This window comes from Neoarius graeffei, chromosome 6, assembly GCF_027579695.1.
Source record: "Neoarius graeffei isolate fNeoGra1 chromosome 6, fNeoGra1.pri, whole genome shotgun sequence".
NCBI classification, from domain to species: domain Eukaryota; kingdom Metazoa; phylum Chordata; class Actinopteri; order Siluriformes; family Ariidae; genus Neoarius; species Neoarius graeffei.
Window position 1 is genome coordinate 20,630,952 of NC_083574.1, and position 26,170 is coordinate 20,657,121.

General features: G+C 44.1%; 1 protein-coding gene across 5 annotated transcripts in view; it reads left to right on the forward strand.

Moving 5' to 3' along the window:
• The window catches only part of large2 (LARGE xylosyl- and glucuronyltransferase 2), a 292,118-nt gene that overhangs the window by 118,291 nt on the left and 147,657 nt on the right, over positions 1 to 26,170 (forward strand). For 2 of the 5 annotated variants that reach the window (XM_060923412.1, XM_060923418.1), the window contains exon 1: positions 11,277 to 11,512. The exons of 1 other annotated variant lie outside the window; for it this stretch is intronic. The gene's annotated coding sequence lies outside the window, so the exon portion shown is untranslated. Of the gene's footprint in view, positions 1 to 11,276; positions 11,513 to 11,698; positions 11,967 to 26,170 lie in introns of those variants that run through there. 2 more of the 5 variants (XM_060923417.1, XM_060923413.1) reach the window with 2 other exon arrangements.

Consider the following 26,170-nt stretch of genomic DNA (forward strand, 5'->3'; position numbering starts at 1 on the left):
ATTTTGTTTTCTGAATGTTTCCAGGGGCATAGTGATAGCTCTTCCAGATTAGCCTACTGTGGGTTTAAGTCATACAGATATAGATACAGATATTGTTAGGGTTTTGCTGGGGATCGAACCCGGGTTGCTGGTGTAGTGATCCAGCAAACCCCCACTAGGCCACCAGGGGAATGACTCAAGTGCAGAGGAGTGAGGCGAAAGTAGAGTAGAAAAACAGTTTATTTACAATATTTACAATCCAAGGCAAAAACAAAAGTATAATCCAAATGCTCAGAAGATAACCGGGAAAAAACCAAAAGTTCAAAGTCAAAACAAAGAGCCAAAAACCAGAAAAGAAGAGGCAAAAATACAAACGCTCAGAAGATCCAAAAATGGTAAAGACAAAGTCCAAAAAAGTCCAAAAGAAAGCAAAGTACAAAAACCACAAAGACACAGGCGAGGAACACAGAACAGAGGTTACTGGAGCTAAACATAACAGCAGAAAGACTCCGTGACAAGAGGCTAAACTGAGGAAGTATATATACACAAACTAAATGGGACACAGGTGACAATAATGAGGACTAGGCGGAGCACAAGGCACATGGAAAAACAAAGGCACATGGCTGTCAAAACAAAAAACACAAACAGTGGCGGCCTCTAGAGGCCAAAACAAACATGACACGATAAGGAAATAACAGCAGCCTCTAGAGGCCAAAACAGTCCCAGTCCTAACAGGACACCCCCCCCCCAAGGAGCATCTCCTGACGTTCCCAGGGCGATCCGGATGGGCTGAATGGAAGTCCCGACACAGATCCTTGTCTAAGACGTCCCGAGCGGGAACCCAGCAGCGCTCCTCAGGGCCATAGCCCTCCCAGTCCACTAGATATTGGAACCCGCCACGGACCCGGCGGGAGTCCAGCAGATGGCGCACAATGAACACGGTCTGACCCTGGAAGATGCGGGGGGGCGGGGGATTCCTAGGGGCAGGGGCATACGTGGACAACAGTACGGGCCTCAACAGGGAAACATGGAATGTGGGGTTGATCCTTAGAGTCCGGGGCAACTGGAGCCGATAGGCGACAGGGTTCACCCTGCGCACAACCTTGAAGGGGCCAATGTAGCAAGGAGCAAGCTTGCGGTTCTCCACCCGCAGCGGAAGGTCCTTGGTGGACAGCCAAACCCGCTGCCCAGGGCGGAAAACGTGGGCAGGCCTTCTATGGCAGTTGGCCTGAGTCTGGTTGGACCTGGAAGTCTGGATGAGGGTCTTCCTGACCTTGTTCCAGGTCTTGCGACACCGTCTCACATACTGATTGACCGAGGGCACCCCAGCGTCCTCCTCCTGTTCAGGAAACAGAGGTGGCTGGAACCCAAACTGGCACTGGAACGGCGACAACCTGGTGGCAGATGACTGCAGGGTGTGGTGGGCGTACTCTGCCCATGGCAGCCAGGTGCTCCAAGATGTCGGGTTATCCATCGCCAGGCCTCGTAGGGTGGTTTCCAGGTCCTGGTTGAGCCTCTCGGTCTGGCCGTTGGACTGGGGGTGGAACCCAGAAGAGAGGCTGGCAGTGGCCCCGATGAGTTTGCAGAACCCCCGCCACACTCGGGAGGAGAACTGGGGCCCCCGGTCTGAGACGATGTCCTGCGGAAAACCAAAGACTCGGAAGACATGGGAGCAATTCCAGCGTTATGGACGTGACACTTGAACTCAAAATGGCAACAAATGACCCAGTGCATGTTTTATTGTCTCCCAGTATTTAAGCAGGTGTTGCATATTTTAAGGCTGTACCATACTGGAGAAGTGATAGAACAAGAACAATTCCCATAGTACATCTGGGGCATGCCAGAAAATGCCAATAAAAGATGCGTTATGGATGTGACAGAAAAAGTATCACTTTTCTTGGGTGACTGTACATTTTTATCAAACTCTGTGAAATTGTAAACCTAATGTCGAAATGGAGATATCCATTTGATAGAGGGGTCCAAGGTGAATATTAAAAAATCTTTGTTTAAAATATTTTATATTTCATGCAGAGTTTCGGAAGGAAAAGTCAGCGTTATGGATGTGACGAAATTCCGTTATGGATGTGACGCGTCTGAAATAGACATGGCATATGTTTAGAAAATCAGCAATTTAACCACCATAACCCTTTGAAAAAATCTCTAAATATCAGCTAAAACTATCAAAATTCTTAAATAATATTTAGGATGGCTATTGTTTTGCTGTTTTGTGGATTTTAGCATACATTTCTGTGGCTTGTGGCAATAATATAGAATTGTACATGATCAAAGTTGATTTTAGCTTGGGTTTTACATTATAAGAAAGAAAGACTGACAGTGACATATTAGGTTGGTTACAAATTGGTTCAACTTATTCACATCTGTAAAATACAGGCCTAGGTGATATCTCTGGGAGTGGTTTTGATGTATTACATGCTGCTTTATTTTTGCATGGTGAGGTTGACATTTACATGGAATTGCCCCTGGGTAAATATATTTTTGGCTGTTTCAAGAGCAGAAGGAAGTTTGCACAGTGGTATGAAGCGGCAGGCTTTGGAGAATCTGTCTACAATGACCAAAATGACAGTGTTACCTTGTGAGTCTGGAAGGCCCGTGATGAAGTCGACTGCCACATGGGACCAGGGACGCCGGGGAATGGGCAGAGGATGCAGGAGGCCCTGGGGATGCTGTCGTGGGTTCTTGGTTCTGGTGCACACATCACAGGACAGGATGAATGACCTTACTTCCTTCTCCATGCTTGGCCACCAGAAGCGTCTTTTCAAGAAGTCCAGGGTCCTCCGAGCTCCCGGGTGGGCGGTGAGAGGGGATGAGTGACCCCACTGGAGAACCTTGGCCCGGGCTTGACGAGGGACGTACAAGAGGCCCGGTGGCCCCGTCCCAGGATCGGGGTCCTGGCGTTGAGCTCGTTGGACGACCTCCTCGACACCCCAGCGGACAGGGGCCACAATCCGGGACACAGGGATAATAGGCCCAACTTCACTCTCCCTGTTGGTGGCAGAGAACAGCCTGGAAAGCGCGTCAGGTTTGGTGTTCTTAGAGCCGGGGCGGTACGATAGGGTGAAGTCGAATTGGCTAAAGAACAAAGCCCACCTAGCCTGTCGTGGATTCAGTCTCTTGGCTTGCTGGAGGTACTCCAGGTTCTTGTGGTCCGTCCAAACCAGGAATGGATGTTGTGCTCCTTCCAACCAGTGCCTCCACTCCTCAAGGGCCAGTATGACTGCGAGCAGTTCCCGATCCCCCACATCATACCGGGACTCCGCAGGGCTCAGGCGGTGGGAGAAGTAAGCGCAGGGGTGCAGCTTTCCCTCTGAACGTTGAGAGAGGACCGCGCCAACGCCACTGTCCGAGGCGTCCACCTCGACGACGAATGGTTGTGATGTGTCTGGGAGGACCAGGATGGGTGCCGTGCAGAAGCGGTGCTTGAAGTTCCTGAACACCTTATCCGCCTGAGGAGACCAGACAAAAGATCCACCTGTCTTCTTGGTGAGGTCCGATATGGGCGTTGCTACAGAACTGAAGTTCTTGACAAACTTGTGGTAGAAGTTAGCAAACCCTAAGAACCGCTGAACTTCTTTAATGGACTTGGGAATGGGCCAGTCCTGGACGGCCAGGGTCTTGGCTGGATCCATCTGGAGTTGTCCCGTTCGTACAGTGAAACCCAGGAAGGAGACCTCGGGGACATGAAACTCGCATTTCTGGGCTTTAGCAAACAGATTGTTCTGTAGCAGCCTCTTGAGAACCTGGCGGACATGGTGGCGGTGCTCCTGTACGGTCTTGGAAAATATTAGGATGTCGTCGAGGTAGACGAAAACGTACTGATTGATCATATCCCTCAAGGCGTCGTTGGTGAGTCCGAAAGGCATAACTTGGTACTCGTAGTGCCCTGATGGGGCATTAAAGGCAGTCTTCCACTCATCTCCCTGTCGGATGCAGATGAGGTGGTATGCATTCCGTAAGTCCAACTTGGTGAAGACAGTGGCGCCTTGGAGCAGATCGAACGCTGTGGACATCAGCGGAAGGGGATAGCGGTTGCGCACAGTGATCTTGTTCAGGCCCCTGTAATCAATACACGGCCAGAGCCCCCCATCCTTCTTGCCGACAAAGAAGAAGCCGGCACCAGCGGGTGAGGTGGAGGGTTGAATGAACCCAGAGGCTAAGGCGTCCTTGATGTACTCCTCCATGGCCTTGCATTCTGGCTGAGAGAGGGAAAACAGTCTGCCACGAGGAGGGGTAGCCCCAGGAAGCAAGTCGGTGGCACAGGCGTAGGCACGGTGCGGAGGAAGAACGGCAGCCCTGCTCTTGCTAAAAACTTCTTTAAGATCCCAGTACTCTGTGGGAACTTGAAATAATTCGGTGAGATCAGGAGGCTCGGCAGGAGACACAGGAGAGCTAGAGAGCAGACAAGAGGCATAGCATGCAGGACCCCATTCCACAACCTGGCTAGTTACCTAGTCAATACGAGGGTTGTGGCGGGTAAGCCAAGGAAGGTCTAGAATCACCAGGATCTCTGGTGAATGAATCAGGTGCAGGGATATTTCTTCCTGGTGACCTTGAGACTGGAGAAAGACTGGAGAAGTAACTTGGGTGACTCTTCCATCACCTAAAGCTTGGCCATCCAGGGCAGACACAGACAGTGGGACTTCAAGAGGAGCAGGAGGGACATTGATTCTTTGGGCGAAGTGGACATCCATAAAGTTTCCAGCCGCCCCGGAGTCTAGCAAGGCCTGACAAGAGTGGATGGACTCACCCCAGGAGATGGAGACAGGGATGTAGAATCCTTGGCCGGGAAGTTCGGGAGAGAGGGTAGGCCCCGTCACAACCCTCCCTCGGCTGGACGGGGCGGTCCTTTTCCCGAGAGCTCGGGACTTGATGCTCGGAAGTGGCCAGGCTTGCCACAGTAGATGCAGCACTTGTCCCTCCTCCTGTGCTCCCTTTCAGTTGCGGAGAGACAAGTACGGCCAACTTGCATGGGCTCTGGACAGTCACTGGAGGAGGTGGACGGACTCCAGGTTGCGGCAGTGAGGCAAGGGGAACTCAGGACTTGGTGGCGCTCTCTAATCCAGTTATCGAGACGAATGGCATGCGAGATCAGAGTTTCGAGGTCACTTGGGCATCCGATAGAGGCCAGGCCATCTTTGATGGGGTCAGACAGACCATGGTGGAAGGCTGAAACCAGGGCAGTCTCATTCCATCCGCTGACTGCTGTGAGTGTCCGGAACGAGATGGCGTAATCTGCAACGCTTCCTCCTTGTCGGATGGACATGAGCTTTCTGGCTGCGTCTTTACTGATGTCCGCCTGATCGAAGACACGAAGCATCTCCTCCGTAAACAGCTTGAAATCAGAGCACTCGGGTCCCTGTCTCTGCCAGATGGCCGTTGCCCAAGCTCATGCCTTACCAGCTAACAAGGTTATCACAAAGGCAATCTTGCGGTGATCCGTAGTGTAGGTGGTAGGCTGGAGCTCAAAGGTGAGTTGGCACTGGGTAAGGAACTCCCGGCACTCACCATGCTTGCCGTCATACCTCTGTGGTGCAGGAAGGCTGGGTTCGCGAGGTGAAGGAGGCAGCGTGGCGGGAGGCACTGGAGCGGGAGCAGATGGAGGAGCAGATGGTGGAGAAGGATCAGGATGAGGAGATGCGGGCAGAGGAGTCAGCTGTGCCAGGGTTTTCCCAATTTGCTGAAGCAGTACCTCGTGGCGAGCAAGGGCCTCACGTTGGCTTGCAAGTGTTCGTCCATGAGTGTCCATGGTAGCTCCGAAGCGTGTTAAAGCAGCCATAATTCCCTGAAGGTTAGCCGGGAAGAAGCCTCTGCTGAGTCGGTCATGACGGAGTCTTTCTGTTAGGGTTTTGCTGGGGATCAAACCCGGGTCGCTGGTGTAGTGATCTAGCAAACCCCCATTAGGCCACCAGGGGAATGACTCAAGTGCAGAGGAGTGAGCCGAAAGTAGAGTAGAAAAACAGCTTATTTACAATATTTACAATCCAAGGCAAAAACAAAAGTATAATCCAAACGCTCAGAAGATAACCGGGAAAAAACCAAAAGTTCAAAGTCGAAACAAAGAGCCAAAAACCAGAAAAGAAGAGGCAAAAATACAAACGCTCAGAAGATCCAAAAATGGTAAAGACAAAGTCCAAAAACGTCCAAAAGAAAGCAAAGTACAAAAACCACAAAGACACAGGCGAGGAACACGGAACAGAGGTTACTGGAGCTAAACATAACAGCACAAAGACTCCGTGACAAGAAGCTAAACTGAGGAAGTATATATACACAAACTAAATAGGACACAGGTGACAATAATGAGGACTAGGCGGGGCACAAGGCACATGGAAAAACAAAGGCACATGGCTGTCAAAGCAAAAACACAAAACACAAACAGTGGCGGCCTCTAGAGGCCAAAACAAACATGACAAGATAAGGAAATAACAGCGGCCTCTAGAGGCCAAAACAGTCTCAGTCCTAACAGATATTGCATTACACCCTAGTACATGCATACATGTATACAATATATGGCCAAACATTTATGGACACTTGACCATCATACCCTTTATGAACCATTCCAGATTTAGATTTAGATGCCATTCTAGATGTAGTCCCTTCTTTGCTGTTATAATATCCTCCAATCTCCTAGGAAGGCTTTCTACTAGATTTTGGACTGTTGCTGAGGGGACCCAGGTGTTCAGTGGAGTTGAGGTCAGGGCATGTGCAGGCCACATGAATTCTTTCACTCCAACCTTGGCAAAATGTCTTCATGGACCTTGCTTTGTGCACAGGGGCATTGTCATGCTGGACCCTTTAATTCTAGTGAAGACAAATTGTAATGCTACAGCATACAAAGACATTTTATGCAATTGCGTGCTTCCAAATTTTGGCAACAGTTTCAGGAAACACCACATATGGGTGTGATGGTCAAACTTTTGGCCGTTTAGTCATCATCATCACTGCCGAAACTGATCCGGGCTTGAGGTGAACCATGTTTGGTTGACTTGACCAGAATTGCAGGGTGGCCAGTTCCTTTTTGTGCGCTCTCTCTCTCTCTCTCTCTCTCTCACACTCACACACACACCCCTCCCTATGGGCAATAAAAGCTGTGTTCACATATATACCGGTATGATAGTGGTATAACTGTATCGATACAAAGTATACCGGTACAGTTTAGTGCATCTGTCCACACTAGCGAGAAATGTTTGCGGTTTTCTTTCACGGTAGTTGAAATGCGCGTGCGCGAAATGTTTCCGTGGTTACCGAGTAACTTCCTTCCGAGAATATGGCGGATGAAACAACGTGTGTGTGCTTTTTGTTGTCAATGTACAGTCTGTATTTCTGGTGGTCATTTATTCAGTTTAATTGTATAAAATGCGCGAGGCAGTTGAGAAAGAAATAAAGAAAACGAATCTCCGTTCTTCACTCAACTGTTCCTGGCATCGCTCGTCTCCCCAAAGCTCCAACAAACACATAACTTCGTCTTTGCTCCATATAGCTCCACGGTTGTTTTGAGCCATTTTGACGTTTTATTTACAGCTGGAAAGCACATGCGTATTGTATTGTATGAATAACCCGGAAGAAGTAGGAATGGTTCATTGCGCATGCGCATTATATTTGTATCGATACAGAACCGCTTCATCTGTCCACACTACAGCGAAGCGCTACAGTACTGATACTGTACCGGTACAAAACCCATACATTTGTGGGTTTTGTACCGATAGTTATACCACTACAGTACCGGTATAGTTGCTGGTGTGGACAGGTGTTGCGGTACGAAAGTAGTATCGTATCGGTACAAAATCCCTAGTGTGGACAGGGTATTAGAGTAGCCAGTTAACCTAACTGCATGTCTTTGAACTGTGGGGGAAACTGGAGCACCCCCACACTGACACGGAGAGAATATGCAAACTCCACACAGAAAGGCCCTGTCAGTCACTGGGCTCGAACCCAGAACCTTCTTGCTGTGAAGTGACAGTGCTAACCACTACACCACCATGCCACCTAGCCATTTAGTTTCCACATGTAACTTAGAATTCTTCTGTATTTATGTATGTGGACCTATAAATGAAATTGCATTATTTTATCAGCCAATGAATACATAAACATAGTCCGTGTATAAGATATAATGCACAAATCATTTAAATTCTAGTAGAATTATAAGTTAGGGCATAGTGCATGAAGAATTGCATTCTGGATGACTGTCTAAGCCCATGTTTACATTAGACCGTATCAGCGGATCATCAGATTAACGTTTTTAAAACGATTAGTGTGCACACAGCAACACCAATACACGATTTGCGTGCACACAGCAATACCAATACACGGATACGCTCGGCTCCGCAGGCATCCTGCGCTCCAAATCACTCCACCCTGAACAGCGAGTGCCCTCTGGAGGGTGTGTACTCCGGCCTTGCGCAGCTCACAGAGCACGCGAGTGAAGTGAACAAGCTGTGATTCGGGACTGAGCCGCTGTGTGTGTGGTCCCAGCGCATATCACTTACCACTTGCAAGTGGAAGGATGGCAAGCCTAAAGACAATCATAACTACACAATGGGCAGTATTTGCATCAGTATTTGCAGTATTTTCATACTTTTATACTCTTTAATGAAAGGTGATACAAGGCGGAAGTCCGCGCCGTTTTTCAGCAGTCGCGTCACATGACCAACGCCAGCGAATCAGGAAGGTGGATGTCACAGTGACGTTGTCCAATGAGACGCCAGCTAGAGCTCAGCACAGCGTATCCGCGTATTCTGAATGTTTACACAGCACCGGAGCTGACACGATCTGGATTGAATACGTGGACGCTGGCGGATTCCCGTTTCCCGGCGTTTCCAGGTGGTTTAATGTAAACTGACAGTGCATCCGCGAAGAAAATGAGACAGATACGGTCTAATGTAAACGTAGTCTTATGGCCCTTTTCCACTACCCTTTTTCAGCTCACTTCAGCTCGCTTCAGCTCACTTCAGCCCGACACGGCTCGCGTTTCGACTACCAAAAACCAGCACGACTCAGCTCGTTTCAGCCCTGCTTAGCCCCTAAAACTCGCACCGTTTTGGAGTGGGGCTGAAGCGAGCCAAACCGTGCCGACTGAGGCTGGGGGCGTGAGCAGACACTCCCCTGTGCACTGATTGGTGAGGAGGCGTGTCCTCACATGCCCACACACGCCCCGCGAGTGCGCTGGGATCTGTAAACACCGCAAACCCGGAAGAAGAAGAATTACGAATTACGAGAATTTCTGAAGCCTTATGCGCCTCGCCTCATCTATACGCTCTTGCCAGTATCTGTGGGCGTTGTCGGTGACAACAAGCCACAGCACCAAGACCAGCAACACTAACGACTCCATGTCCTCCATGCTTATTGTTTACTATTCGGGTCGTGAGACTACTGCTTAAAAGCTCACTGAATCAGTGACATACAGAGCATCGTGGACGAGTTCGCGGAGCGCAAGGCTTGTCGTATGCCCTTCAAATAATGCGCGCAGTAGGCTATTGATGTTTTATTATGAGCCATGTACAGTATGTCGCCTAATGTTTTTTTGTTTCTGAGTTACATGTTCGTTTGAAGGACTTAATGTACAAAATAACATAGTTGCACCCCGGAGTGTTGAAATTGGTAAACACAGTGCATTCAGTGAGGTTTGCACCGCCCTCTTTTTATTTCTGACTCTTCCTGTCACCGTTGCAACCTCTGAGCGCTCATTCGTATGCCCTTCAAATAATGTGCGCAGTATAGGCTATTGATGTTTTATTATGAGCCATGTACAGTATCCTAATGTTTTTTGTTTCTGAGTTACATGTTCATTTGAAGGACTTGATGTACTAAATAACATAGTTGCACCCGGTAGTGTTGAAATTGGTAAACACCGCAGTTGCGGACATTTTGTAGCCTAAAATGATGTTATGATAAGCTTTAATAAAGGGCCCGGTCATTTGCCCTGCCCCCGGCCCGGCTCTGACTTGTTCCGCCACTGTCACTGATGTCACTGTTTGCGCTGCTTAACGACATCACGTGACATCCACCCACTTTCGCTAACTCCACCCACTTCCAGCCAGCACGGTTCAGCGCGGTTGTAGTCGAAATGCAACTCCAACAGCCCCGCTCAGCTCGACTCAGCCCGACTCAGCACGGCACGGCTCAGCCGCGTTTGTAGTGGAAAAGCGGCATTAGGAAGCTCCACGTGTGTGTGTGTGTGTGTGTGTGTGTGTGTGTGTTCATTCAAGCAATGCTGGTTGTCTGTGTAGATAAGAGGAATGTGAGATGAGCTGTCAGTCATTGTGCTAATGGGCTAATGAGTACTGAAGTATCTTGAATGACAAAGGCCCATTTTGCTGCCTGATAGGAATGCTTGATTATACCACGGTGCATTAGCAAAGCGAGCTAATGTTTACCATTAGCTTCATCTTTCTGCGTCTCTCACACATACACATGCAAAGAAAGGCTGCTGAGTAATTTATCAGCTGAATGTTGGAGTTAGACTTTGTACTCTTGCTGTGTTTGCTGTCTTGTCATGCACCTGTAGATGTTTAAGGTGACTACTACATACTCCACCCTGCCAAATCAGACTTTTTCCTTCTTTCTTTCTTTTCAGTTCTTTTTTTTTTTTGTTCTCTTCTCCAAAACATGTAGCGGGTCTGGGATAATTTGGTGGAGTTGAATTCTCCAGAAAGGCAAAATAAAGTCACTGTAGTATAATTACTAACCTGCCTTCCAAACTTGCATATATTTAGAGATGCAAACTGATGTTCATTGTACTTATACACTGAAAATAATAGTATTATCGACTATTCATTGCATATATAGGATGTCATCACACTTTGGTGAAGTTGTTGTATGGCTTTGTGCCATAGTGAAACAGACATAAGCTTAATTAATTCAGTTTGTAATCAGAGACTGCTTGTGAAAATGCCCTTGATGCTCCTGCACCAGAGTTGGAATAATCTTGAAATGCAGTTTGTTTTTCTTTCCTTTTTTCACTTACGGCGCTACTCATATTTTACATGCAGGTCAGAAAGTAAAGAAAGTAGGAAGGGGAAAGAACATGGCAGGCAGTTCATTTCAGCATCTTGGAAGGGTGTGTGTGCCCCCAGAGGAAGGGATGAAGGTTTCTTTTCTGTTCTGGCAAAGTCAGCAACAATGAAAAGTGAAGTAGAGAGAGAATATCAAGAAAGAGAGAGAAGGAAGAGAGGAGAGGTGAAAGAGGAGCCTTTGATCCTACGGCGAGACACAAACCTGCCAAGGCATGCTTGCTGGAGAGTGAAGGGGAGTGGGAGGAGCGTGCACACACTGACTGACACACCACACACACACACGCGCGCGCGGGCGCGCACACAAACAAACAAAGGTAGGAAAGTTCAAAGTTTACCAGTGGCAAATCGCTTTGACTCGGCATCTCTGCAGGTTAGTCCAGAGTTTCATTCAGTTGTCAGGGTGCTTGTCAAGGAGCTCAAGCAGCCAGGAAAGAATAAGGAAGAAAAGGAGGAACTAACTAAAGAAGGAAAAAAAGAAAGCAATCTGGAATTGGCACTGTATAGAGGTACAGATTAGTATGTCCTTTCTTCTTTTTCTCCTCTTTGAAAGCAGCTTTTGTGTCTCTCTCTCTCTCTCTCACACTCTCTCCCCCGCAGTAATACGATCCTCTGATCCAGAGATAGACTGTAGACTGAGTCCTACTTTCAACAGTCTTCCCTTCAATCTGAATGCAGTATGTGTACCTTGTGCAGGCAGCGCATGTTATTACTGCGTAGGTGTGTGTAGTGTTTGTTGGTAGACGTTAGTGTCTGTGACATAGTACTATGATTGACAAAGACTGTCTATATAGAAAAAAAACTGCAGTAGAATCCTAACAGGTGAAAAACAGGAATAAGGCTATCTTAAAGGTTCTAGAAGGTTCTTGTTTCAAATCCCGGGACTGCTGGAGACTAACTTGACTGCTAAATTCTTGCATTGGATTCTGCCTCATTTGTGAGTCTTTTTGGATATAAATGCAGGTAAATGAACATAAAATGTTTCTTTATATACATTTCAGCTATGAATATTTGCAGAACAGAATTGTAGTACTGTTAGAAAATACTACGGATGCATCCGTACACATACTGGTTACATGTGAGAGCAATTCAGTTATCTGAGCACTAAGACGTGGATGCTTCCTTTCTCCAGGGTCTACACTTTGCTTGGTGCAGTTGACAGCATCTTTTTGCACTCTTTTTGTAACATACTCGCTGATATTGCTCTGTGTGCTTGTATCTTTAGTTTTGCCTTTATGCTAGTGTCGCTATGTACTGGAAGTTTCTCCTACTCTACTCTCTTCTAGTTTCTACTAAAGAGCCTGGTACATTTCATCACCAAACATGGCCAAGCACTGCCTACTTTCTCAGGAAGAAGTCATTTGACTGGCAGTGCAAACAACCAATCACGTTTCCTGTGAGCATGATATCTCAAAAAGCAGTGGTTGAATGTTTGCATGATTAATTATTATAACCAGGAGTTGAACTGATTTTGGAATTGCTTCAAACAGGCTCAAGGTCACAGCAAGGTCAAATGTCTGAGAGAGTTTTTCTTTAATAGTGTCCTTCCTTTTTGAAGGATATTTTAAGGGAATTTGAGGCTTGTAAATTAGTAACAAGAAGAACTTGACTTGTTAGCAGAATTCTAGTTGTTTTATTAAAGCTAGACGGCCTTTTGATTTCAATAAAGTCGGTGAAATTTAGTTCCCTATGAAATTTGGTCATTGTGAGCTATGTCTATTTCTGTAATATCTCACAAAATATCAGGCCATTCTGTGGCTGGGAAGTTATTTAATTTGAGGGAATTCCCGAGCAAGTAATGTGCATGAAATCGCTCGCTTCGCACAGTCAAGCAGACAGAGGAAGCCCGTGTGCACATACGCAGGTTTACCTTGACCGTGCACTGACAGTTATATCATTTTGTCACTAAACGAACAGCTGATCACACAGAGGTGTTCGCTGACTGCCAGTATTTATTTATTAGTTTGGTCCTACATTTTCTTTCCTTCGCAACATAGCATCTTTTCTTCACGCTTTCCATTACTGTAGTCAGTCTTTCACGTTTCGTTCACACACTCACGTCCTCCATTTTTCTCTCCTGTTTCAAATTTGTATCCCACAATGCCTTGCGTGAACAGGGAAAGCCCACCATGTGATGCATGACGTAGTATCTTGAATTAGGTCATGGTGAAGCAGGAAAAAATAGAGAATTTAGGGCCACGTGGCCCTAAATTCATTAATTGTTCTATTAAAAAAAAACTAATAAAATTGGAAGTCTATGATTTCAAGTCCAGTAGCTTTCGGTCCACCAAACAAAAATAATTTGGTGTTCTTTTTATGACCTACACTTAAAAAATCTGAAACGCAGTCTACCTTTAATCATTATTGAAGTTGTGTGTAAATGTTTCCATAGGCAAACTGAACTAGAAATTCCTGTCACCTTTACTTGTTTTGGTAAAAATATCATATTTTTTTCTTACTCATGCACCTATATTGAGAAATGCCAAACACAAGGTCACTGCCAAGCATGTTCATGGCACGGCTGATTTATATTGACACAAAACTCCATAAAAGGCAAAGCTTACAGTGAGGTGAAAATGCCAAAATGACAAACAGCACTAAATATTCTAGTAATGCAGCTCAGCCATGGCATCTCTTTAGCTAACACGGGCACACACTTACTCGTTCTCCTTTTATTCTCTAGTATATCTTCTGTCTTCATCGAATAGCCAGTCTTATTTGCCTTCATGGATATGGATGTTTTGGATTACTTTCTTTCAGGTTCTGAATACAAAATGACTGGGTTTCCTGAAGCTTTCATTAAATTCATATTAAATGAAATTAAGCCTGACAACATAATCCATATAAAAAAAAATTCAGGCACTTGTAACTTGATTTGAAGCCTATCAATCAAGGTTCATATTACTGAGTACACATATGTAGGTGTACACAGTCTCAGGAGCTCTCAAAGGATATGAACATTTTTCAGAGCTAACTGGATTGTCATGGATACCACGTTTCTTGTGTAAATGCTCGTGCAAACAATTTGTTTGTATCCAGCTTGATAAATGGTGCCCAGTGTACATGCACAGAATTGCGGTCAGCAAACCATTCTGCAAACTTCAATATTTGGGAGTTAGTGGCCAGCTAAGTGTACAAAAGATATTAGACATTCTGTAGGCTGTGAGTATCCAAGCCTCACCCAAAATACAGTCATTTAATACATGACCTTTTAGGCACTTGCATTAAAAGATGTAAAACAGCAGTGTAAAGTCGAACTACATTATCATTCATTCACAGTGTTCTAGTAATATTCTAACAGGTTAACTGTTTGAGGTATTTGGTATTAGAATATGGTCTGGTATTCATTATGCCCTACACCCACGTGAAGTCCTTGAGAAAATCTGAAAAAGAAAAGGCGAGTTTGGAAATGTTTTGCTGCAGATAGTAGCACTGTTGTGGTGTCCAATTTAGAGGTATACATTGGACTCAATCTTGGGAGTGGGTTGTTTTTGGGTTGGTGCAAGTAGGCAGACATGAAACTTGTGGGGCAAAAGAGAGATGATAGATACTTTGGAGCAGGGACGTTTTTCGCTATTGAAAAGACCAGGGGATAAGTCAAATTTTCCTGGGGCTTGTATTTTTTAAGGGAGATTGGTATAGATAGGTTGGTGAGGTTATATATAACTTTACAAGAAATATTATTTCACCTACATGCATTCAAAAGTTATGTCATCTTTATGACTGATTTTTGCACTGCCCCTTATAAATTTCTGTAGTTCAATTCAGTTTCTGATTACTTAATGATAAGTTATCAACACCCATAATGTCTCAGGAAACTGATCCGTGTGCCAGTTGACTGTTAAATATCACTAATAAAATTTATCATCAATTTAATAAAAATATGTAATTTCTCACTTACCTACATCATCTCTCATTTAGGACCACAAAGACAAATTCTAAGCTACATCCCAAAATCCCAGAGGACATCCCATCTCACAAGACTATGATCGTATAAATGCATTCCAAATTTCTTTCACACATGCGTGCACACATACCATTTTCTGCAATGCATCCAGGCTTAGTTGACTGCAGCAGCTCATTTGTGGTGTCTGGACAAAACAAATTTATGTTGGCATTAATACTGTGTAGCAAAACGAAAATACTATTTTATCCCTATATGTGACTAATATGCCAAAGGCTGGCTATGGGATGGTCGGCTGGCTGGTTCTGCGTGCGCTACATGTAACATTAAAACATATGATTAAATTATGTCAGGGCAACTATTGGTGTCTACATGAACACAGATTGTTGTTGACCTGTTAAATAAACTTAGTCAGGGCAAATAGACTACCGCTGTAGATATTCATTAAACTACTCAAACTTTTGAGCTTGCCTGGCACATACAAGACCCTACGCTGTAAATTCAACATAACCAAGCTACATGGAGCAGTTTTTGTGCATCAACATAATTCGATAGTTTACATTGTTGATACATTCTCTATATATACCCACGGTTGATGACTGACTTACAATCTTACGATCTGTTTTCATCGTGAAAAATCCAACAATGGATTGTGGTTTTTTTTTTTGGAAGTCCTCTCCAACCAGTTCTGAATGTTCTTCCTTTGTTGGCAGTTACCAAAATTTTGTATGTGCACTGTGCAGCACTCAATTATGTCCCCTCTCCCTGCCATCTTTGGATGTTGCAAGTCAAGTTCCGATCTGTTTCAGTCAGTTGTTTTCTATTAATCTCTTACTTTTTTGAGGGTGAAAATACTCAGGACTAGGCTCAAAATACAAGGGGCAATAGCCCTGAGTGGTGAGACCTAACGACACCACTGCCTTGGAGTTGGAAATGGGAAGACAGAACTAAGAATTGCGCCATTTTTTACCTCTGTGCATTTGAGCTATAAAGTGGGGGGAAAATAATGGATGTTTGCCTTTTATTAGTAACAAGCTTGCAAGATAACTATGATGAGTGATGCATGTTTACTTTCGCAATACAGCAAGCTGTATAATCAATGTTATAGATTTAAAGGTACAAGTTATAACCTTTGTACTTCTATTCACTGGGTTAGTGAACATACAAATATGTGTACTGATCATCAGATTATTGTATTGCATTACTGCTGTGACCATATAAGGATTTTTACTGCTAATTTATTTTTTTATTTTTGGTGAGCGATGCAGTAGCAGTTCTAGCTTGTATGACATCCTGAGTGAACCTCCAGTTCTGCACTCATCCCATTGGTTGTGTGCAGACTGGTTTTATATCTCTCATCTCATTATCTCTAGCCGCTTTATCCTGTTCTACAGGGTCGCAGGCAAGCTGGAGCCTATCCCAGCTGACTACGGGCGAAAGGCGGGGTACACCCTGGACAAGTCGCCAGGTCATCACAGGGCTGACGCATAGACACAGACAACCATTCACACCCACATTCACATCTACGGTCAATTTAGAGTCACCAGTTAACCTAACCTGCATGTCTTTGGACTGTGGGGGAAACCGGAGCACCCGGAGGAAACCCACGCTGACACGGGGAGAACATGCAGACTTCGCACAGAAAGGCCCTCGCCAGCCACGGGGCTCAAACCGGGATCTTCTTGCTGTGAGGCGACAGCGCTAACCACTACACCCCCGTGCCGCCCGGTTTTATATTATTTTTAAAAAAAAGCAACAATATGTCTGTTGCCCCTTTTCCATCAAATCAGTTCCAGGGCTGGTTCGGGGCCAGTGCTTAGTTTGGAACCGGGTTTTCTGTTTCCACTGACAAAGAACTGGCTCTGGGGCCAGAAAAAATGGTTCCAGGCTAGCACCAGCTCTTTGCTGGGCCAGAGGAAAGAACCGCTTACATCAGCGGAGGGGCGATGTATAGCAAGACCACGAAAGGTCGCCATTTTTAAATAAGCAACGAGATATCATGGATGCAGTAAAGCAGCAGTCATCCATTATTGTTGTTGTTGTTGCTGCTGCTGCTGCTTCTTCTTCTCCGTGTTGTTGTTGTTGCTTCGATGTTCGTGCCAAGGTTTATGCAAACGCAGCGATGTAACTGACATATACAGTGACATAATGACATGGCTCCCCTTAGCACCCCAAGCTATGGAAAAGCAAACTGGTTCTCAGCTGGTTCGCAAGTTGAATGAGTTGTGAACCAGCACCAGCACTGGCCCCGAACCAGCCCTGGAACTGATTTGGTGGAAAAGGGGTATGTGAAACTGCAGTATATATTCACAGTATTATGAATGCATTGTTTCATATGGTAGCATTTCGGAGTGTGTCTGTTTTTACTCTGCATTAATACTAGGTGCACTATTTTCCCTGCTCCCCCTAACTCCGGCTTCCAGTGGGGAGACCTCAGGTCATAGGTCAACCTACCTCCAACCCCTCCCTCCCCCATCTTGTACTTCGGAGTGGGAGACCAGGAAGTAACCCATCTGCCTGGCTCACAAGCTAGAATCAGGTTGCCACTCTGACAGGATAATTGACCCACACAGTGACATGATCTCATTGACTTGACATGCAAATAAGCAACAGAAAGTCGATTGGCAAATCTCAAAATTCTGTTTTTTTTTTTTTTTGGGGGGGGTCAGTGTCCCATGCTGCCCCCAGCAAGATGCCACCCTGGGCGGCTGCCCATGTCACCCATGCCTAAATCTGCCACTGGACAGATGTAATGATTTGAATTTTAGCTGATGTTAAAAGTTTGCAAAAATTTAAATTTTCCAATTTCAAGCCAGAATCTGTTCTGATACAATAGGACTTAAAGGCTTATATTTAATAAACCTTTGCTGCGCGTGTTATATTATTTCTATTCATAATTTCTCTATCAAAACAAAAAACGAGTGTCATCATCAGGAGGAAAGTTCAACTGCAATGGCACAATGATACTTGATCACATTAAAGACACTCTTTTCCCTCTTCGATCCATCCATCCATAACTGCTTATCCTGTGCAGGGTCGCAGGCAAGCTGGAGCCTATCCCGGCTGACTGTATACTTAATTTATTTTAATTTATCTAGAAGTTTTTCTCTATTTTTTTTCTCTGCTTATCTGTAATGATGCTGCTGGAATCTTAATTTCCCTGAGGGAACCCGCCCAAAGGGATCAATAAAGTTTTATCTCATCTAATCTATTGGCGAGAGGCGGGGTACACCCTGGACAAGTCACCAGGTCATCGCAGGGCTGACACATAGAGACAGACAAACACTCACATTCACACCTACGGTCAATTTAGAGCCACCAATTAGCCTAACCTGCATGTCTTTGGACTGTGGGGTGGGGGGGAACTGGAGCACCTGGAGGAAACCCACGCAGACATGGGGAGAACATGCAAACTCCACACAGAAAGGCCTCCCATCAGCCACTGGGCTCGAACCCAGAACCTTCTTGCTGTGAGGCGACAGTGCTAACCACTACACCACCGTGCCACCCCCCTCTTCTAGTGGTTAACCAAATATCCTTTCATTAGCTCTTATGGATATTTGAATATTAAAATTAGGCAAAAGGTACATCACTATTCCTAGTCCGTTAGTGAAGTAGGGTATTAGGCAGAAAAAGAAATTTACCAGTCAAAAATAATATTTTATATAATCCTGATAAGCGCCGCAGGTGCGAAGACGAGCGCCGCAGGCGCGAAGTCCCTCTAGGGGGGTCTGGGGGCATGCCCCCCCAGAAAATTTTTGAAATTTAGACTTCATTTCCTGCATTCTAGGACATTTTCAGGGTGAAATGGCGTGTAATTTTTGATCAGAAATATTGCATATTTTTACTTTGTATTTTTTTCAGTTTCACTCCTGAATGTATCAGATGTATGTATGGTGTTTGATTTGGTAACAAAAGTGAAAAGAAAATAAACAACAATGAATTGTATATAATCTTTTGATCTAGTTACAGTATTTAATAAAAAAAAAAAAAAAAACAGTATTCTATTTTACCATACCCCAATGAAACCCCCTTGTTAATCAATGTATCACACATACCTTTTCTGTCTTTTTGTGGAAAAACGAATCAGTTTTTGTCACATTCAATTTGGGGCGTTTGTTAGGATTCATCTTGATCCAGAAGAGTGAGTCAGCAAAAAAAAATGCGGTTCTCCCGCCAAGAAAGAGGAAACTACAACGCAGGGTGTTTGGCAATTTTCGACCAATCAGAATTCGCGATTTATTCAGTCCGCATGTTACAAGATTCAGTGCGGGCCAAAATGGCGGAAACGATGAAATATTCTGATTTTTCATTTCAAGTTTTCAGTATTTTTCGTATTAAACTGTGTTTCTTACGATTTGTAAATGATGGCGGAACCACACACGGACTGGCCATCGGGAGTAGCAGGAGTTTTCCCAGTGGGCCGGTGGTTCAGTGTGGGCCAGCGGAGAAAAAAAAAAAAAACAGTTGCGCGCTGGCCTTTAATATGATAAGCAATGTTAACAGTTTCTTTAACAAACTGTTAACATTGCTTATCATATTAAAGGCCAGCGCGCAACTGTAATAAGCAATGTTAACAGTTTGTTAAAGAAACTGTTAACATTGCTTATCATATTAAAGGCCAGCGCGCAACTGTTTTTTTTTTTTTTTTTCTCCGCCGGCCCACGCTAAACCACCAGCCCACCGGGAAAACTCCCGCTACTCCCGATGGCCAGTCCGTGTGTGGGCGGAACATAACTGGATTTATCGGATGACATGTGGGAGTATTCATGTGCGAAAATTTTCGGCATTATCGTCCGTTTCAGTATCCGTCTGTGTGTATACTTGCCCGTTGAAATCGGCAATCGCCCGTCAAATTTACGGGTGGACGGGTCTCTGCCTAATACCTTATAGTGAAGAACCTGGATGCAGTTTGAGGCACACATTTACTGGAATGATTTTGGGTGAAACAGATGTCCATTGCTTGTAATGGCAGCCTCATAGCTTCAGAGTAAAACTAAAGAAGCCAGACATCATTGGATTGACTATTGGGGTGAGGGGGATGTTGTGTAATTTTTTTAACCACTAGTTTAAAAATAAAATGTTTAGTCAGGTTACTTTAAAGCAAATTATAACTCTAGATAACTTCTGTCATTGATTCCTCTGTGTATGGCTATAATAAAGGAACGTATGCCTGCAGTCAGTTCTTCCACTGTGGTGATTAACGAAGCTGAAGAAAGTTCCTAGTAGCTCTTGACAAAGTGAGTCATTTATTTAGCGTAATATGTACCTTGCTTCATAGTTGGCGATTAGCCAATTAGACATTTATTATGGTAAGTAGATAAAAAATTGTCAGCTCTTGCAACTTAGAGCTGGCAGGCAGTCAACTTTGCTCAAGGCTCTGAAACGTGGTGTGGTTTAGTTGCAAAACTCTGGTGTCATTATGAGTCATTCTGGTTGTAGGTTTTCCGAGAGTTATGGCAGTACAGATTGATGTTCCTGTCTGCTGTTTTAGGAGAAAGTTGCATATAAGGCTTGCAACTGAAGCAAGTGCTTAATTCTGTAGGATTCTGATGCTTGCAGCACTTTCAAAGTGCCAATTGTTTTAAGGCATGGTGCTAAATCTTTTCTCGATTTTCTCACTCTCTGGCTCTTTCTCTTTATCAGCCTTTATTTTCAAGTTGTGGTGGTGGTTTATGACATCTGAGATTCTGAAAGAAACCACTTTGGTTTGTCAAGGAAGCAGAGAGGGAGATTAGCTTGCTTTACGGCCTCAAAGGGTTGTCTCGAGAACATGGGAAGGAAGGAAGGAAGTGTAGAGAAAGGAAGAGATGTATACAGAGAGATGCAGAGTGGTTTTGAAGATTAGCCTCCTAATACACAGTGTATCATACTCGTAGGCAGACTCTCTGACTCTGGATGACTGATATTCCAAAATCCCATGGGGTAAAGCCTCTGAAGAGCTATTCTTATTGGCTGTCAGTTTTTCTCTGTTGGCTTAAAGATGAAAAAGACATTCTTACAGCACTTTTAAAGCAGACTACATAGCATGGCTCAGTGAATTAACTCTGAACCAAGCTCATGGATCATTAGATGTTTTTGGACCAAACAGATCTAGGGACTTATTGAGAGGAACTACACACTGGGGAGCTCCCCCAAGAACTACATACCTTCAAAGGCTTTTTTCTGTTTGCATTTGCACCACTAATAGGAACAATGAAGTGATGTAAGCTGGCTTGCTAGCATGATGTTAACAGGAAATGTGAGCAAAGATTTTTATATTTCGCTTAGTTGCATCAAAAACGTGCTGTATTTCCTTTGTTGCATGGAGGTTCAATAAAGCCTGGATTTCTCCAGTGTTTCCCCTGGGTTCTGAAAAGTATTCTCCACTCTTTTCCTTGAAAAATCAAGTCAAATAAGTATTCTTCACTTTTTCTTTTTTCTTTACTTTGTATTTTTTCTTAGTTACTGACTTATCAAAGTGGACTTAATACAGGTTTATACCAACCAAACTGGCACAATTCAAATATTTGTACAGATACAGCTAGGCCTCTCCATTACATATAAAATTTAGGCTCCACTCCAGCCTCTAATAAGAGAGGGTTGATTTTGAGTGCCCTGTGCACCATCAAGCTAAAATAAACCTCTTTAGTTTGAGCTTACTGAAGGTTATTTTAGAATGGAATTATTCAAAAGAGGTATTAGGACGCCCTTTACCCTTTACTTACAATTGAATAGAGTCAAGAAGAATCTTGGAACAACCAACAGTGAAGGAATTTGATTTTCCTGTTGATTTACAAACCGAACACAGAATGACGCCATGTTTTTCATCATGCGTTCGCCACAACTACTCAACACGCCACGCCCCCTGAAAAACAGATCCCTTCAGTTGCTTGCAGGCTGAGAGCACGTTAACACTGGCTTTTTATTTATTTATTTATTACGGACACTGTCCGGTGTGCTTGGAGACAGTAGGGGCTTTGAGTGTGCCTCCTCTGTGGCTGTTTCAGCCCTTAAATCATCTTCAGTGCTTGAAGAAACCTGCCCAAAATACTTCATCAGCTTAGACTGTGCCATTGTTTGATTCACGCAAAGATGATTACACCACCACACCAGGCTGATTAAGACGCACTGCGATTGGTCAAAAGCTTGGCGCCCATTTGGTCATTATGTGTAGTCGTTTTTTTTAATTGGCCACAAGCACGTGCTCATTGTTTACATTCTGGCTTCCTGCCATCTCTTCACTAGGGTTGGATTTCAGCAAACGGAGGGATTTGTGGAGAGATTTCTATAAAAGATGGCTTGTGATAATGATAAATATGACAAATACATTTGTCACTGTGACAACTGCTAGTAATTTTCTCTTTGTCACTGATGGATTGTTTGTTAATGATGAGCATGATGAGTGCCAGCGGGAGCCCTGCTTTGTTGGTTAATTTTTCCAAGTTTTTTTTTCCCCTTCATTTTTTAAATTCTAACATTAGTTGTTGTTTACATGGCAACATTTTATATGGATTTTTAAAAATGCTGGTTGTCGGTGCTGCGTTGGCTCGTGTTTGACCAACCAATGGACGCTCGCGTCACTCATGGTTCCGCTTGTGCTGGGAGAGTACCTACCCTGAAGTACGATCGTTCTCAGTTCCTGAAGTGCGGATGCAGTAAAAATGGGAACTTCCTCCAGCAGTTTTAAGAACTATGAAAAAGTTCCTCCGATCGGAAAGCGCCTACTGTTGTTGTATCCAGTGCTAAGTGACATCCCCCCAGTACCTGCACTGAATTTGGTTACCCTTTCTGTCAGGGTACCTAGTGTATTGAACAGGGACATGTGGGTGGAACTAGTAATAGTTGAGACCACTGATTGGTCAGCCTGATTAATTTCTCTCTGAAATTGATTTTCTACAGCAGTTTTCAGTATAATGACTGCCTGCCAAAATTTATTTTTCTTTTTAAATGTCTTAAAAACGAGACCTAAGAGCTTTTAAAGTAAAGAAATTATTTGAGAGCCCTGATCTATGACATATTTCCAGCCAGTAGCATTTGAGATGCACCATACTCCCAGCGAATCTAATCAAACTTGACCGTCATTTAGTGAACTTGCTAAATATGAAGAAAGAATAAGAAGCCTTTTTTCAACTCTGTAGGATTTTTCTCTGCTACTTTAACCCACAAGGAAGTAGTTGTCCTAAAGATGCCATGTGCTTTTGGAGTTATGCTGCTGAGGTCCACAGTCTGAATGGTAGGCTTATATGAGGTATTATCAAAAAGTTCTGAAACTGTTCTTGTTGCGAATGAATGGTACACGGTCATGCACATGCAGCATTACGTTAATGGCATTTAGTAGACACTCTTATCCAGAGCAACATACAACATACCCAGAGCAGCCTGGGGAGCAGTTGGGGGTTAGGTGCCTTACTCAAGGGCACCTCAGCCATTCCTGCTGGTCCCGGGAATCAAATTGGTGACCTTTTGGTCCCAAAGCTGGTTCTGTAACCATCAGGCCATGGCTTCCCCCATGGTCTGTTCTTCAGCAAAAACAAGCAGTGAGCTTCATGAATTGGTATACCAGAGGACGACATCTGTAAACATCTGGATTTGTGTTATCTGCCTTTTTGTGACAACGTGCTTGTGCATTTCATATTACACTGCTTGATGAAATGATGGTACTTAGTCTTTCTAATGGAGAAGCTGCAAAGGTCTATAGAAGGAATTGCATTCTTGAGCAGAACTGAGCCAGCAACATTCTGGCATTGAGCATCCTCAAATTGGCAAATGTGCCTATCACTTAACCGCCAACTCTCATTCTATTCTTTTTAAAATTAATAAACTCTAACCCTTTTTTTCTGAGCCAAGGGATGGGTGGAAAAGGGACTTGTGTGCTAGAAGATGCACAACCAAAAATGCACCAAGGAACTATGTTTGTAGTGCAAGACCTGCCTCTGGGGTGGGACATGTATGTTCTAGAGCGCATTTAATTGGACAAACACAAGACTAGTACAGGATGAATTTTTAAAATAAATTTCCTGAAAGTGACAAATTCTAAACGTGAAATGGAAAAAACCCAAGCCTTTTCTGGATATATTATCATACTGATGCCATAATACCAAGGGTCTGGTATGAAAAGCTCTGAAACACCAATTTTGATATTGATGTATATTGATATACCCACCCACCAAGTTTGACATATTTACTTACCCACAATGTGTTCTTGTCACTTATACAGTACTTGTCATGTCAATCCCATGGATCCAAATCGCAATGTAGAATATAATGTAGTTCGCCATACTTGGTGCACTAGGACACAAAATGTGTGACTCATATTTTAAATATCATCTGGCGAACTTTGTGTTGTAACTTCTTTCTATTTGTATAAAGATTAAAGGCCCGGTCCCACAATACCAATAACTATAACTACAACCCCGATTCCAAAAAAGTTGGGACAAAGTACAAATTTTAAATAAAAACGGAATGCAATAATTTACAAATCTCAAAAACTGACATTGTATTCACAATAGAACATAGACAACATATCAAATGTCGAAAGTGAGACATTTTGAAATTTCATGCCAAATATTGGCTCATTTGAAATTTCATGACAGCAACACATCTCAAAGTTAGGACAGGGGCAATAAGAGGCTGGAAAAGTTAAAGGTACAAAAAAAGGAACAGCTGGAGGACCAAATTGCAACTCATTAGGTCAATTGGCAATAGGTCATTAACATGACTGGGTATAAAAAGAGCATCTTGGAGTGGCAGCGGCTCTCAGAAGTAAAAGATGGGAAGAGGATCACCAATCCCCCTAATTCTGCGCTGACAAATAGTGGAGCAATATCAGAAAGGAGTTCAACAGTGTAAAATTGCAAAGAGTTTGAACATACCATCATCTACAGTGCATAATATCATCAAAAGATTCCGAGAATCTGGAAGAATCTCTCTGCGTAAGGGTCAAGGCCGGAAAACCATACTGGGTGCCCGTGATCTTCGGGCCCTTAGATGGCACTGCATCACATACAGGCATGCTTCTGTATTGGAAATCACAAAATGGGCTCAGGAATTTTTCCAGAGAACATTATCTGTGAACACAATTCACCGTGCCATCCACCGTTGCCAGCTAAAACTCTATAGTTCAAAGAAGAAGCCGTATCTAAACATGATCCAGAAGCGCAGACGTCTTCTCTGGGCCAAGGCTCATTTAAAATGGACTGTGGCAAAGTGGAAAACTGTTCTGTGGTCAGACGAATCAAAATTTGAAGTTCTTTATGGAAATCAGGGACGCCGTGTCATTCGGACTAAAGAGGAGAAGGACGACCCAAGTTGTTATCAGCGCTCAGTTCAGAAGCCTGCATCTCTGATGGTATGGGGTTGCATTAGTCCATGTGGCATGGGCAGCTTACACATCTGGAAAGACACCATCAATGCTGAAAGGTATATCCAGGTTCTAGAGCAACATATGCTCCCATCCAGATGACGTCTCTTTCAGGGAAGACCTTGCATTTTCCAACATGACAATGCCAAACCACATACTGCATCAATTACAGCATCATGGCTGCGTAGAAGAAGGGTCTGGGTACTGAACTGGCCAGCCTGCAGTCTAGATTACATTTGAAAACATTTGGCGCATCATAAAACGGAAGATACAACAAAAAAGACCTAAGACAGTTGAGCAACTAGAATCCTACATTAGACAAGAATGGGTTAACATTCCTATCCCTAAACTTGAGTAACTTGTCTCCTCAGTCCCCAGACGTTTACAGACTGTTGTAAAGAGAAAAGGGGATGTCTCACAGTGGTAAACATGGACTTGTCCCAACTTTTTTGAGATGTGGTGTTGTCATGAAATTTAAAATCACCAAATTTTTCTCTTTAAATGATACATTTTCTCAGTTTAAACATTTGATATGTCATCTATGTTCTGTTCTGAATAAAATATGGAATTTTTAAACGTCCACATCATTGCATTCCGTTTTTATTTACAATTTGTACTTTGTCCCAACTTTTTTGGAATTGGGGTTGTACAACTAGAAGAAGAAACCTTTATTCGTCACATGCACACTTTAAGCACAGTGAAATTCATCCTCTGCATTTAACCCATCTGAAGCAGTGAACACGTGCGCACACACCCAGAGCAGTGGGCAGCCAAGAGCACCCGGGGAGCAGTCAGGGGTTTGGGCACCTCAGCCCAAGGCTGCCCCACATCAACCTAACTGCATGTCTTTGGATTGTGGGGGAAACTGGAGCACCCGGAGGAAACCCACACAGACACGGGGAGAACATGCAAACTCCACAC